This window comes from Cololabis saira, unplaced genomic scaffold (genome assembly GCF_033807715.1).
Source record: "Cololabis saira isolate AMF1-May2022 unplaced genomic scaffold, fColSai1.1 scf028, whole genome shotgun sequence".
NCBI classification, from domain to species: domain Eukaryota; kingdom Metazoa; phylum Chordata; class Actinopteri; order Beloniformes; family Belonidae; genus Cololabis; species Cololabis saira.
The window spans coordinates 564,223-579,762 of record NW_026906192.1 but is presented as its reverse complement, the minus strand read 5'-3'; the positions used below and the strand labels follow the sequence as shown (position 1 = coordinate 579,762).

General features: G+C 45.0%; 5 non-coding genes across 5 annotated transcripts; all 5 read right to left on the bottom strand.

Moving 5' to 3' along the window:
- Positions 1 to 9,648: 9,648 nt before the first annotated feature.
- Positions 9,649 to 9,730, bottom strand: trnas-aga (transfer RNA serine (anticodon AGA)). Its single transcript has one exon. It is a non-coding gene; the product is annotated as a tRNA-Ser (tRNA).
- A 302-nt stretch (positions 9,731 to 10,032) lies between these two features.
- On the bottom strand, positions 10,033 to 10,104 carry trnam-cau (transfer RNA methionine (anticodon CAU)). The gene has a single exon. It is a non-coding gene; the product is annotated as a tRNA-Met (tRNA).
- Positions 10,105 to 12,371: 2,267 nt separating this feature from the next.
- On the bottom strand, positions 12,372 to 12,444 carry trnav-aac (transfer RNA valine (anticodon AAC)). Its single transcript has one exon. It is a non-coding gene; the product is annotated as a tRNA-Val (tRNA).
- Positions 12,445 to 12,700: 256 nt separating this feature from the next.
- On the bottom strand, positions 12,701 to 12,782 carry trnas-aga (transfer RNA serine (anticodon AGA)). Its single transcript has one exon. It is a non-coding gene; the product is annotated as a tRNA-Ser (tRNA).
- A 2,676-nt stretch (positions 12,783 to 15,458) lies between these two features.
- Positions 15,459 to 15,540, bottom strand: trnas-aga (transfer RNA serine (anticodon AGA)). Its single transcript has one exon. It is a non-coding gene; the product is annotated as a tRNA-Ser (tRNA).

Here is a 15,540-nt window from a genome sequence, read left to right as displayed (position 1 = left end):
ACTGAAAACTCCGTAAAGAAAGAAGCACTCAAAGCACGCAAAGTTAAAACTGTTGCAAAGACTGTGAAACTAAGGGTGCTTGAACGTTACTGGACAGGGGCGGAGCCACCATTGTAAAGTTATGAGGGAGTAATATAATAACATAATAGAACATTAAATGCAATAGGCTACAATTTGAGTTGGGGGGGGGGGGGGGGGGGGGGTTAATTGTGCCAAGTGATTATTTGAATAAATTGAAAAAAAGAAAAAAAGGGAAGGCGCTTTTGTTTTGTATTGTTGGAAATGTGTTATGTCTGACTTTGTTATTGAGCTTATAGCCTAGTTTAAAACTGCATGATCTTAACAAGCTCAGTTAGCTGGTTTTTGTGTGTGAGCATGCTCATAGAGGTATGCTGATGCATGTGTGCATTCAGATGCAGCATAAATGTTTTTGTTCTGTTTAAAAAAAAAGGGAGAGAAAAGAAAAAAAAAGGGTCCTTTTTTTAATTTATTTTATAGTATAAAAGTGCCCTCTTATTTGTAATTTTTTCTTTCACCTATTAGTTAGGCAGCAATCTGAGTCTGCGGTAGATAGCTCAGCTATCCTGCCTCTCGTCTTTATGTGGTTGTGTGTGAGTCTTTATGTGTCTATGTGTGTATCTGTGTGTTTTGTTTGTCTGTCTGTCTGTCCAATGTGTTGCTCTTGCTCCTCACCCAATATCACTGACTACTTCCCTGTTGATCTACTTCTGGAATTTGTTGTCCATGTCTGGCGTTGATTGTGACCACTCAGCTTCATCTGATGATGAGGTAGATGGGGAAACGTCCACAAGTGTTGATTGTGATAGTTTGGAACTGGAAACTTTCATTTACACGGATTATAAACAGCAAAGTATGGTGAATGAAATTGATCCTGATAATAACTTTTTTGCGAATATAAGTAATGATTGTAAGTACTATACGGATATGAAATTTAATAGAATGATTAATACTGAAAACAAAATTTCATTTATCCATTTTAACAGCAGAAGTCTGTATACAAATTATAGTTCCATTAAAGAATACTTAGAGCATTTTGATTCACCATTTAATGTAATTGCCATGTCTGAGACCTGGTTAAATACTGAAAAAGGTACAGAATTCAATATGTGTGGTTACGAAATGTTTTACACAAACAGACAACACAAAAAAGGAGGGGGTGTCGCACTCTATATTAACAAAAACTTTGACTGTAAAATCATAGAAAACATGTCACTGGCTGTGGATGAGGTATTTGAATGTGTAACAGTTGAAATTCAATTGAAAAGAAGAAAGAATATTATTATAAGCTGTATCTATAGGGCCCCGGGTTCAAATATTGATCTATTCAAAGAGTGGATGGAGAAAATGTTTTCTGTAATTAACCAAAAGGATTTGTTCATATGTGGGGATTTTAATATTGACCTTTTAAATGCTAAGAAGCATAAACCAACAGAGGAATTTGTTGATGTAATGTTTAGCATGTGTTTGTTCCCAAAAATCACCAGACCAAGCAGAATAACGTCACACAGTGCTACCTTAATAGATAACATCTTCACTAACATTTTGGATAACAATACTGTGAGTGGACTATTACTTAACGATACTAGTGATCACCTTCCAGTTTTTGTAGTGTATGATATCAAGTATAGATGGGTAAAGAACCTAGACAGATGCAAATATATAAGAGTTAAAACAGAAGAATCAATCAATGCATTGAAAACTGACCTAATTACTCAAAACTGGGAATTAATATATCAAGAAAATGACTGTGATAAAGCGTATGACTTATTTCTTGAAACTTTAAAAAAATTGTATGACAGAAATTGTCCGATTAAAAAATATGTCAAGAAACAAAAGTATGTAAATCCATGGTTAACAAAAGGACTAATAAATGCTTGCAAAAAGAAAAATCTTCTATATAGAAAATTCATCAAAGTTAGAACTAAAGATGCTGAAGCCAAATATAAAATATATAAAAATAAATTAATTAATATCATTAGGAATTGTAAAAAGGATTACTATACTACATTACTTGAAAATAATAAAAGCAATATCAAGGGTTTATGGAAGGTGCTCAATACAATTATTAGAAACGGATCAAAGGAGGAGAACTATCCAGATTATTTTGTAGATAAAGACAAGACTATTAGGAACATGGACGATGTGGTGGATGGTTTTAATAAATTCTTTGTTGGGATTGGACCGGAGTTGGCACAAAAGATTATCGAAAGGGTTCAATTCAATTCAATTCAATTTTATTTATATAGCGTCTAATACAACAGAGTTGTCTCTAGACGCTTTACAGAGACCCATACCCAGAACATGACCCCCGAGCAGTTATTACATAAACAATGGCAGGTAAAAACTCCCCTAGTGGGAGAAAAACCTTAAGCCAAACAGTGGCAAGGAAAAACTCCCCTTTAGGAGGGAAGAAACCTTGAGCAGGACCAGGCTCATCAGGGGGGACCCTCCTGCCGAGGGCCAGACTGGTGGGTCAGGGACGGCAACAGCACAGCAGGCAGGTGGAAGCAGCAACGGGATGACCGGGGGTGGGGACCGCAGGCCAGCACACAGCTCCCGAAGCTCCGGCCCAATCAGCAAGTCCCAGGTTGGGGTGCAGGGTCAGGAAAAGACTTGTGCTCCGTAATGCAAGCTACAAGCCACCCACGGCCACCTGCAGGACAAAAGAGAGAAAAGGGAGGAGAAGGGGGGGCCAGCAACGGGATGACCAGGGGTGGGGACCGCAGGCCAGCACGCAGCTCCCGAAGCTCCGGCCCAATCATCAAGTCCCAGGTTGGGGTGCAGGGTCGGGGAAAGGTTGAGAAGGGGCAGGGCCAGGGAGAGGAGTCTTGAGGGACGAACATTCTCCCCCGCCCAAAAGGGGCCGTTACCCTGCCCCCCTCACTCCCACACTGCAGGTTCCGGTGTCCGGCAAAGGATGCTGCAACATGGACAAAAGAGAGAAAAGGGAGGAGAAGGGGGGGCCAGCACAAGAAACCACAGGAGCGACTCTGACACACTAAAGTTTACACTACCTAGAGATTTACCAACACCAGCTAGAGGTTTACTAAACACTAACTATAGGCTTTACTAAACAGAAATGTTTTAAGTTTAGTTTTAAAGGTGGAGGTGGTGTCAGCCCCCTTAACCCAGATTGGAAGTTGGTTCCATAGTAGTGGCGCCTGATAGCAGAACGCCCGCCCTCCAAATCTACATTTAGATACTCTAGGAACTACGAGTAAACCTGCACTCTGAGAACGGAGAGCTCTGACAGGAACATAAGGCACTATCAGGTCTTGCAAATAATGCGGAGCTAAGCCGTTTTGGGCTTTATACGCAAGTAATAAAATTTTTAATTGGATTCTGAATTTTACGGGTAACCAATGGAGCGACGCTAACACTGGAGAGACGTGGTCTCTCCTGCTAATTCCTGTCAGTACTCGTGCTGCTGCATTTTGGATCAGCTGGAGCCTATTCAGCAAATTACTTGGACATCCTGCTAACAACACATTACAGTAATCTAGTCTAGAAGATACAAACGCATGAACTAGTTTTTCTGCATCACTCTGTGAGAGGATTTTCCTAATCTTTGCAATGTTACGGAGATGGAAAAAGGCTATTTTACAAACCTGATTGACATATGGTTTAAACGACAAATCCTGATCGAAAATAACACCAAGATTTCTCACAGTTGCACTGGAAGCCATCGCAACACCATCTAATCCCTTCCTAAGATGCTCTGGACCAAGAATGATAACCTCTGTTTTATCTGAATTTAGAAGCAGGAAATTTCTGGACATCCAGTCCTTGATGTCCCTAAGACATGCCTGAAGTTTAACTAACGGTTCTGTTTCATCCGGCTTCATAGACAAATAGAGCTGCGTATCATCAGCATAACAATGAAATTGTATGCCGTGATTCTGGATTATACTTCCCAACGGCTGCATGTATAAACTGAACAAGATTGGCCCTAGCACTGAACCCTGCGGAACACCATAACAGACCCTTGACTGTTCTGAAGAAACCTCATGTACATGAACAAACTGGAACCTGTCAGATAGGTATGATTTAAACCAACATAGAGCTGTCCCTTTAATCCCAACAACATGCTCTAACCTGTGCAGTAAAATGCCATGATCTATAGTGTCAAAAGCAGCACTGAGGTCCAGTAGAACCAGTATGGACACTAATCCCTTATCTGAGGCCATAAGGAGGTCATTCGTGACTCGAACAAGTGCTGTCTCTGTGCTATGATGCATTCTGAACCCTGACTGAAAGACTTCAAACAGATCATTTCTATACAAATAGTCACATAACTGGCTTGAAACTGCCTTTTCCAGAATTTTAGACACAAATGGAAGGTTGGAAATTGGTCTATAATTAGCTAAGGTGTCTGGGTCAAGAGAAGGTTTTTTAAGTAAAGGTTTAATTACTGCGACTTTGAAAACCTGTGGTACATATCCTAAACTTAGGGATAAGTTAATTTGGTCCAGTATTGTCGTACCAATAAGAGAAAAAATATGTTTGAATAGTCGAGTCGGGATGGGGTCTAACATACATGTGGTTGACTTAGCTCTATTAACGAGTGAAGTCAGCTCAGGGAGGTCTATAGGATCAAAACAGTCTAGAGACAAGTCAGAGCCTAGGGAAGTCGCTAAAGCTGAAGAAACACCTACAACCGGCTGGTTGATTTCTTCTCTAATTCTCGCGATTTTACTGTTGAAGAAGCCCATAAAGTCCTCACTACTGAGAGCTGCAGGAATGCACGGCTCAACAGAGTTGTGACTCTTTGTCAGCCTGGCTACAGTGCTGAACAGAAAACGTGGGTTACTTTTGTTATCCTCTATCAACGTTGAATAATAAGCTGTTCTGGCTTTGCGAATGGCTTTTTTATATACTATTAGAATATCTTTCCATTCACGATGAGAGTCTACAGACCTACAAGAGTACCACTTCCTTTCCATTTTACGCACGTTTTGTTTCAACATGCGGATATCTGAATTATACCAGGGAGTTAAGCTCCTGTGGCTAGAAACCCTCCTTTTCAAAGGAGCAACTTCATCTAAAGCTGAATGCAACAAATCAGCAGTGTTACTAGCAAGGAAATCAACATCTGCAGAGGTAGAACCCAGGTCACTGGCCTCGACTACATCACTATTTCGCACTGTCGTAAGATAAGCAATGGCCTCCCTAAATTTAACAATAACTTCATCAGACAAACATCTGCTAAAATAATACCTCCTATTTTGCACTTCAACATCAACAAAATTAAATTCAAACGTTATTAAGTAATGGTCGGATAAAAGGGAGTTTACAGGTGACACCAACAGACCATCAGTTTCAACACCGTAGGTGAGAACGAGATCGAGAGTATGATTAAAACAGTGCGTCGGTTTATCCACTTTTTGTGAGATACCCATTGATTCTAGAAGAGAATCGAAGGCTAATTTAAGATTATCGCTTTCAAACATCCATATGAATGTTAAAATCACCCACTATGATGAATTTATCTGTGCTGATCAATAATCCAGAAAGGAAATCTGAAAATTCAGACAAAAACTCCAGATACGCACCAGCAGGGGGCCGGTACACTACCACTAACACAACTGGCTTCTCTGATTTCCGGCTCGGAAATTTCAGACCAAGCATGAGGCTTTCAAATGTATTATAGTTGCACTTAGGTTCAATTTTTGTTTCGAGACCGGAGTTATAAATTGCTGCGACTCCTCCGCCTCGGCCCGTGCTTCTAGGAATGTGATGATTAAAGTAGCCGGGCGGAGTTGATTCATTCAAACTAACATACTCTTCCTCCTGTAACCATGTTTCTGTTAAGCAGAAAATATCACTCCTGCTCTCTGTAATTATATCATTTACTAACAGAGACTTAGAGCTTAATGATCGTATATTTAGTAGTCCGCATCTAATTTTTAGGTCTGTAATTGGTACCAAATGTACATTGGTTTTAATTTTTACAAGGTTATCTTGGTTAACGCCTCTATAACGCTGCACCTGGTGAACTTTTGGAGGGCGGGGAACTGCAACCACTTCTATTTTGCTAGGCACCTCTAACTGACTAAGCCTCGCCTCCAGCCCTGTTAAACTACAGCTCTGCATCCTGGCCTGGACCCTGCATTGTCAGGGGGAGTGTCTAATAACATTGGCCAGATTTCTAGACATAAGAGCTGCACCATCCCGGGTGGGATGAATGCCGTCCCTTCTAATCAGACCGGGCTTTCCCCAGAGTGTCTCCCAGTTGTCAATAAAGTCCACGTCGTTTTCTGAACACCACTGAGACAACCAGCGGCGGAGCGAGAGCATGCGACTAAACATGTCATCGCTGGTCAGATTGGGGAGGGGGCCAGAAAAACCTACAGAGTCCGACATGGTCTTGGCGAAGTTACACACCGAGACAATATTCATTCTGGTTACTTCCGACTGGCGAAGACGGGAGTCATTAGCTCCGACATTGATGATAACTTTACCATATTTACGATTACCCTTTGCCAGTAGCTTCAAATTTGCTTCTATGTCGCCCGCTCTGGCCCCCGGGATACACCTAACTAAGGTCTCTGGAGTCGGCTTCACATGTCTCACAATAGAGTCTCCAATCACCAGGGTCTGTTTCTCAACAGATGTGTCGCTGAGTGGGGAAAAACGGTTAGACACATGAAGCGGGTGGTGTTCCATGAGCCCTTTAAGACTACCCTTCCTCCGAACCGTCACCCAGCTGCCCTGCCTGGCCGGCTGCTCGGGAGCTGCAGGGGAGCGGTTACGCTCAGCTGCTACGGGCCGGTCCGCCGCTAGCTTAGCCTGGTTAGCTGAGGAGGCTCTCGGACTATGGTTTAGTTGGCCAAACCGGACCTCTAACTGACTGAGCCTCGCCTCCAGCCCTGCAAATAAGCTACACTTTAAGCACTTACCGTCTTCACTAAAGGAGGCAGAGGAATAACTAAACATTTCACACACTGAGCAGGAAAGAGGTGAAGCGGTGGGAGCCGGAGCGGCCATGCTAAGATGCTAACGGAGGCTAACGGACAGAAAATGTATCGGTGATTGGTGACAGTGAAAGTTACGGAAGAGAAAATGAGCGAGTGTTGAAATAAAGACAGTAATGTACCAGATATAGTGCTATTTTACCAGAAAACAGTCTAAGTTTTAGATAAAAAGTCGGGAGAGATCTGAGCCTGCAAACGCCGTGAGACGGCAGCAGCACAGACCGCAACACCAGGAAGTGACGCGATGCGTGACGCAATACGTTACCCAATCAGCAAGCCCATGGGCACCAACACCAACACCAATGGTTCCAATGGAAAATGAAAAACTAGACTACCTAATAGATCGAAATCCAGGTTCAATGTTCCTTAATCCTGTTGATGAAAATGAAATTATGGAAATCATTAGGAGCTGTAGCAATAAAACATCAACAGATCTTCATGGGATTGACATGGCAATAGTGAAAAAGGTCATAGATGGAATTTTAAAACCTTTCACGCAAATCTGTAATCTGTCCTTCCAGTCAGGAAAATTCCCAAATTCAATGAAAACTGCGAAAGTAATACCATTGTTTAAATCTGGGGACAGCCATCTATTTACAAACTACAGACCAGTCTCCCTATTGCCGCAATTCTCCAAGTTACTGGAGAAGCTATTTGCTGCCAGATTAAATAGCTTTGTAGAGAAGCATAATTTGTTATCGGATAGTCAGTATGGGTTCAGAAAAAACAGATCTACTTCACATGCACTTATTGATTTAATAGAAGAAATAACCACACATTTAGACAAAGGGAGGTTCACCATTGGAGTTTTTATTGATTTGAAAAAAGCTTTTGACACCATAGATCATGATATTTTGTTAAAAAAGATGGAGAGATATGGCACTAGGGGGACTGTTTTGAACTGGCTGAGAAGCTATCTAGGTAACAGGAAACAGTCTGTCCAAATCGGCAATCATATTTCCTCAGAAAGAAATATCACTTGTGGTGTGCCTCAAGGGTCAATATTGGGGCCTTTACTCTTTATTTTGTACATAAATGACATCTGTAAAGTTTCAAAAGTTATGAAATTTGTACTTTTCGCCGATGATACCAACATGATTTGTTCTGGTGAGGGCTTGCAGCAGCTTTTACAAGAAATCACGCAGGAAATGAATAAATTGAAAGACTGGTTTGATTATAACAAATTGTCACTTAATCTAGAAAAAACAAAACTAATTTTATTTGGCAGACGTAAAGTTGACATTCCAGTGCAAATAATAATAGATAATATAAGTATCGAAAGAGTGAATCATATCACATTTCTTGGCGTGATAATTGATAAAAAAATCTGCTGGAAAACTCACATTGGCTATGTATGTTCCAAGATTGCAAAGAGTGTGGGTGTTATGAGGCGATCTAGGTTCATACTTAACCAACAGTCTCTACTTATTTTATATTATTCTTTTGTTTTGCCATATTTGAGTTACTGTGTGGAAGTCTGGGGTAATGCATATAAAACCAACCTGTTGCCTCTATATATATTACAAAAAAGAGCCATACGAACAGTTTTCAATGTCAGGTTCAATGATCACACTAATTTACTTTTTCTTAAGGCCTCTGCGTTAAAATTTTTTGATTTGGTCAAATTGAAAACTGCATTAATCATGTACAAAGCTAAAAACTATCTTCTGCCAAGTTTAATTCAAAAATTATTTTATGACAGGGAAGGTGGTAAAAGGTATGACTTAAGAGGAAAACTTAAATTACAACAACAAAGTGTAAGATCAACTCTTAAGAGTATGTGTGTTTCTGTTGGAGGGGTTATTCTGTGGAACAGCCTTGAAGATGAAATTAAACTTAGTCAAAGTGTCAGTCAATTTAAAAGCAAGTACAGAAAAGCAGTCTTTGAATTGTATAAAAGGGAAGAAGAGAGAAACTGATGTAAAGAAATGAAATGATTGAGGGGAAGAGGGTTTAAGGGAGTAACTTTGTGTTATGGTTGTCTTTGTTATATGTGTGTTGGCGGGGGATGGAAATGAATAAGCTTTGCTTCTGCCATCCCCTTTTCAAACAGTGTTTGTTTTTGTTTTGTTATAGTGTCTGTTGTTGGTATTGTTGTTTGTTCTGTTCAATGGTGTCCTGTAACTTTCTGTTCTTGTTTTGTAGTACAAGAGTTGTGGTTTTGTTGGTTTGAAATAAATAAAATGATATTGTGGAACTGCAACGAAATTCATTTCTGCATAAGACCCAATGCGAGAAAGAGATGGTCGACCTTCCTGTGCCGAGCACCAAGAAGAGGATTAGAGGGGTTTTACAAGTCCAAATAATATTATTGCAGTAATACATGTTTGCCCCCAGTTTCGAACAGGGGACCTTTCGCGTGTTAGGCAAACTTGATAACCACTACACTACAGAAACTTGCATGCTTTGAAAATGGCGGGCGTAACGAAAAAAAAATCCTATCTTCAAATCATTCATGTTAGAAATAAATGTGTGATTTCATATAAGTTGTCCTGGTGCGGTAAAATTAAAAATCATCCATCGGTATTACCATGCTGGGTAGAAAATACAAAATGTACCACAAGGGAAGCGAACTGATTACTTTTGAAAGACAGTACTGGATATGCTTAATAACTGCAAATTAGGCTGTCGTCTTGCACATTCAAACATTACTCGTTGTTGGCAGGATTCGAACCTGCGCGGGGAATCCCCAATGGATTTCTAGTCCATCGCCTTAACCACTCGGCCACAACAACCTGTCAGCTGTGTGTATGTGTGTGTGTGTGTGTGTGTGTGTGTGTGTGTGTGTGTGTGAATCTTCAGAAATAGACAATTTAGAGTCTTTATTTTAAAATGGTTGGTTTTACTTTATTTTAAAATGGTTGGTTTTACTTTATTAGGTTGAGACATATTTTCATCCTCATTTTGATTAAATGCATTTTCATCAACAGTCAGTGCAGTATGTTCATAGATCATACATCCACTTTCTTGTTTCCAAAAAGCTCTGGATAGATTTCAGTTAATCTCTCACATCTCATGTATGAGAGGATCTCTTAAGTAGCAGAGGATGGTTTCGATCCATCGACCTCTGGGTTATGGGCCCAGCACGCTTCCGCTGCGCCACTCTGCTGTATAACCAGGATGTGACTCCGCCACACAGTGGGGGGGAGGGGGGTAGGGGACTTAAAAGCGGGTCCCCTGGTTCGGACGGTGAGCCGGGTCTCTGGGTGGCTCCAGGTGAGCCGGGTTGTTGAGGTCATTGAGTTGTTGTTGGGGTCTGGTGGTGGAAGCTCCTGAGGTGTGGTGGGGATGCTGCTGGGGTCTGGTGGTGCAGCTAGTGGGGTCTGGTGGTGGAAGCTCCTGGGGTCAGGTGATGGAAGCTCCTGGGGTCAGGTGATGGAAGCTCCTTGGGTCTGGTGATGGAAATTCCTGGGGTCTGGTGGTGGAAGCTCCTGGGGTCTGGTGGTGATGCTGCTGGGGTCTGGTGGTGATGCTGCTGTCGTCTGGTGGTGGAGCTAGTGGTGTCTGGTGGTGGAAGCTCCTGGGGTCAAAGTCCAGAGTGCTAACCATTACACCATGGAACCCTGTTCAGCTTTTATTCTGTTTTTATTGTGGTCCTGAAACCAGAACATGAGTAAAAAACAATATGCGCTTGAGCATCTGACAGAGTGCTGTCCATGGTGCTAGGAGCGTCTGGGTGTTTATGGTACCAGGGCCCTGGTCCTCCAGGCCCAAGGGCTGGCTCTTTCACTCCAGTGGCCGGTCGGTGGGGGGCTTAAAAGCGGGTCCCCGGGTTCGGACGGTGAGCCGGGTCTTAGGGTGGCTCCAGGTGAGCCGGGTTTTTGAGGTTGTTGAGTTGTTGTTAGGGTTTGGTGGTGGAAGCTCCTGAGGTGTGGTGGTGATGCTGCTGGGGTCTGGTGGTGCAGCTAGAGGGGTCTGGTGGTGGAAGCTCCTGGGGTCTGGTGATGGAAGCTCCTGGGGTGTGGTGGTGGAAGCTCCTGGGTTCTGGTGGTGATGCTGCTGGGGTCTGGTGCTGATGCTGCTGGGGTCTGGTGGTGGAAGCTCCTGGGGTCTGGTGGTGGAAGCTCCTGAAGTCTGGTGGTGGAAGCTCCTGGGGTCTGGTGGTGGAAGCTCCTGGGGTCTGGTGGTGGAAGCTCCTGGGGTCTGGTGGTGGAAGCTCCTGGGGTCTGGTGGTGGAAGCTCCTGGGGTCTGGTGCTGATGCTGCTGGGGTCCGGTGGTGGAGCTAGTGGGGTCTGGTGTTGGAAGCTCCTGGGGTCTGGTGGTGGAGCTAGTAGGGTCTGGTGGTGGATGGGGTCTGGTGGTGATGCTGCTGGGGTCTGGTGGTGGAGCTAGTGGGGTCTTGTGGTGGATGGGGTCTGGTGGTAATGCTGCTGGGGTCTGGTGGTGGAGCTAGTAGGGTCTGGTGGTGGATGGGGTCTGGTGGTCTTTTCCTGACCCTGCACCCCAACCTGGGACTTGCTAATTGGGCCGGAGCTTCGGGAGCTGTGTGCTGGCCTGCGGTCCCCACCCCCGGTCATCCCGTTGCTGCTTCCACCTGCCTGCTGTGCTGTTGCCGTCCCTGACCCACCAGTCTGGCCCTCGGCAGGAGGGTCCCCCCTGATGAGCCTGGTCCTGCTCAAGGTTTCTTCCCTCCTAAAGGGGAGTTTTTCCTTGCCACTGTTTGGCTTAAGGTTTTTCTCCCACTAGGGGAGTTTTTACCTGCCATTGTTTATGTAATAACTGCTCGGGGGTCATGTTCTGGGTATGGGTCTCTGTAAAGCGTCTAGAGACAACTCTGTTGTATTAGACGCTATATAAATAAAATTGAATTGAATTGAATTGAATTGGTGGTAATGCTGCTGGGGTCTGGTGGTGGAGCTAGTGGGGTCTGGTGGTGATGCTGCTGGGGTCTGGTGGAAGCTCCTGGGGTCTGGTGGTGGAAGCTCCTGAGGTCTGGTGGTGGAAGCTCCTGGGGTCTGGTGGTGGAAGCTCCTGGGGTCTGGTGGTGATGCTGCTGGGGTATGGTGGTGGAGCTAGTGGGGTCTGGTGTTGGAAGCTCCTGGGGTCTGGTGGTGGAGCTAATGGGGTCTGGTGTTAATGCTGCTGGGGTTTGGTGGTGGAGCTAGTGACTTACATGTTTTGAAAAAGGCGGGCATGACGAAAAGATCCTGTAAAAAATCTATGTAATATGTTTCTTTTTTTCCTGTAAAGTTGGACATTTGAAAGATTAGGTAAATGAGGAATGACTGGCTTTTAATCAGTTGTGGAACTGCAACGAAATTCATTTCTGCATAAGACCCAATGCGAGAAAGAGATGGTCGACCTTCCTGTGCCGAGCACCAAGAAGAGGATTAGAGGGGTTTTCCAAGTCCAAATAATATTATTGCAGTAATACATGTTTCCGCCCAGTTTCGAACAGGGGACCTTTCGCGTGTTAGGCGAACGTGATAACCACTACACTACGGAAACTTGCATGCTTTGAAAATGGCGGGCGTAACAAAAAAAAAATCCTATCTTCAAATCATTCATGTTAGAAATAAATGTGTGATTTCATATAAGTTGTCCTGGTGCGGTAAAATTAAAAATCATCCATCGGTATTACCATGCTGGGTAGAAAATACAAAATGTACCACAAGGGAAGCCAACTGATTACTTTTGAAAGACAGTACTGGATATGATTAATAACTGCAAATTAGGCAGTCGTCTTGCACATTCAAACATTACTCGTTGTTGGCAGGATTCGAACCTGCGCGGGGAATCCCCAATGGATTTCTAGTCCATCGCCTTAACCACTCGGCCACAACAACCTGTCAGCTGTGTGTATGTGTGTGTGTGTATGTGTGTGTGTGTGTGTGTGTGTGTGTGAATCTTCAGAAATAGACAATTTAGAGTCTTTATTTTAAAATGGTTGGTTTTACTTTATTAGGTTGAGACATATTTTCATCCTCATTTTGATTAAATGCATTTTCATCAACAGTCAGTGCAGTATGTTCATAGATCATACATCCACTTTCTTGTTTCCAAAAAGCTCTGGATAGATTTCAGTTAATCTCTCACATCTCATGTATGAGAGGATCTCTTAAGTAGCAGAGGATGGTTTCGATCCATCGACCTCTGGGTTATGGGCCCAGCACGCTTCCGCTGCGCCACACTGCTGTATAACCAGGATGTGACTCCGCCACACAGTGGGGGGGAGGGGGGTAGGGGACTTAAAAGCGGGTCCCCTGGTTCGGACGGTGAGCCGGGTCTCTGGGTGGCTCCAGGTGAGCCGGGTTGTTGAGGTTGTTGAGTTGTTGTTGGGGTCTGGTGGTGGAAGCTCCTGAGGTGTGGTGGTGATGCTGCTGGGGTCTGGTGGTGCAGCTAGTGGGGTCTGGTGGTGGAAGCTCCTGGGGTCTGGTGATGGAAGCTCCTGGGGTCAGGTGATGGAAGCTCCTTGGGTCTGGTGATGGAAATTCCTGGGGTCTGGTGGTGGAAGCTCCTGAGGTGTGGTGGTGATGCTGCTGTCGTCTGGTGGTGGAGCTAGTGGTGTCTGGTGGTGGAAGCTCCTGGGGTCAAAGTCCAGAGTGCTAACCATTACACCATGGAACCCTGTTCAGCTTTTATTGTGTTTTTATTGTGGTCCTGAAACCAGAACATGAGTAAAAAACAATATGCGCTTGAGCATCTGACAGAGTGCTGTCCATGGTGCTAGGAGCGTCTGGGTGTTTATGGTACCAGGGCCCTGGTCCTCCAGGCCCAAGGGCTGGCTCTTTCACTCCAGTGGCCGGTCGGTGGGGGGCTTAAAAGCGGGTCCCCGGGTTCGGACGGTGAGCCGGGTCTTTGGGTGGCTCCAGGTGAGCCGGGTTTTTGAGGTTGTTGAGTTGTTGTTAGGGTTTGGTGGTGGAAGCTCCTGAGGTGTGGTGGGGATGCTGCTGGGGTCTGGTGGTGCAGCTAGAGGGGTCTGGTGGTGGAAGCTCCTGGGGTCTGGTGATGGAAGCTCCTGGGGTGTGGTGGTGGAAGCTCCTGGGTTCTGGTGGTGATGCTGCTGGGGTCTGGTGCTGATGCTGCTGGGGTCTGGTGGTGGAAGCTCCTGGGGTCTGGTGGTGGAAGCTCCTGAGGTCTGGTGGTGGAAGCTCCTGGGGTCTGGTGGTGGAAGCTCCTGGGGTCTGGTGGTGGAAGCTCCTGGGGTCTGGTGGTGGAAGCTCCTGGGGTCTGGTGCTGATGCTGCTGGGGTCTGGTGGTGGAGCTAGTGGGGTCTGGTGTTGGAAGCTCCTGGGGTCTGGTGGTGGAGCTAGTAGGGTCTGGTGGTGGATGGGGTCTGGTGGTGATGCTGCTGGGGTGTGGTGGTGGAGCTAGTGGGGTCTTGTGGTGGATGGGGTCTGGTGGTAATGCTGCTGGGGTCTGGTGGTGGAGCTAGTAGGGTCTGGTGGTGGATGGGGTCTGGTGGTAATGCTGCTGGGGTCTGGTGGTGGAGCTAGTGGGGTCTGGTGGTGATGCTGCTGGGGTCTGGTGGTGGAAGCTCCTGGGGTCTGGTGGTGGAAGCTCCTGAGGTCTGGTGGTGGAAGCTCCTGGGGTCTGGTGGTGGAAGCTCCTGGGGTCTGGTGGTGGAAGCTCCTGGGGTCTGGTGGTGATGCTGCTGGGGTCTGGTGGAAGCTCCTGGGGTCTGGTGGTGGAAGCTCCTGAGGTCTGGTGGTGGAAGCTCCTGGGGTCTGGTGGTGGAAGCTCCTGAGGTCTGGTGGTGGAAGCTCCTGGGGTCTGGTGGTGGAAGCTCCTGGGGTCTGGTGGTGATGCTGCTGGGGTATGGTGGTGGAGCTAGTGGGGTCTGGTGTTGGAAGCTCCTGGGGTCTGGTGGTGGAGCTAGTGGGGTCTGGTGTTAATGCTGCTGGGGTTTGGTGGTGGAGCTAGTGACTTACATGTTTTGAAAAAGGCGGGCATGACGAAAAGATCCTGTAAAAAATCTCTGTAATATGTTTCTTTTTTTCCTGTAAAGTTGGACATTTGAAAGATTAGGTAAATGAGGAATGACTGGCTTTTAATCAGTTGTGGAACTGCAACGAAATTCATTTCTGCATAAGACCCAATGCGAGAAAGAGATGGTCGACCTTCCTGTGCCGAGCACCAAGAAGAGGATTAGAGGGGTTTTACAAGTCCAAATAATATTATTGCAGTAATACATGTTTGCCCCCAGTTTCGAACAGGGGACCTTTCGCGTGTTAGGCAAACTTGATAACCACTAAACTACAGAAACTTGCATGCTTTGAAAATGGCGGGCGTAACGAAAAAAAAATCCTATCTTCAAATCATTCATGTTAGAAATAAATGTGTGATTTCATATAAGTTGTCCTGGTGCGGTAAAATTAAAAATCATCCATCGGTATTACCATGCTGGGTAGAAAATACAAAATGTACCACAAGGGAAGCCAACTGATTACTTTTGAAAGACAGTACTGGATATGATTAATAACTGCAAATTAGGCTGTCGTCTTGCACATTCAAACATTACTCGTTGTTGGCGGGATTCGAACCTGCGCGGGGAATCCCCAATGGATTTCTAGTCCATCGCCTTAACCACTCGGCCACAACAAC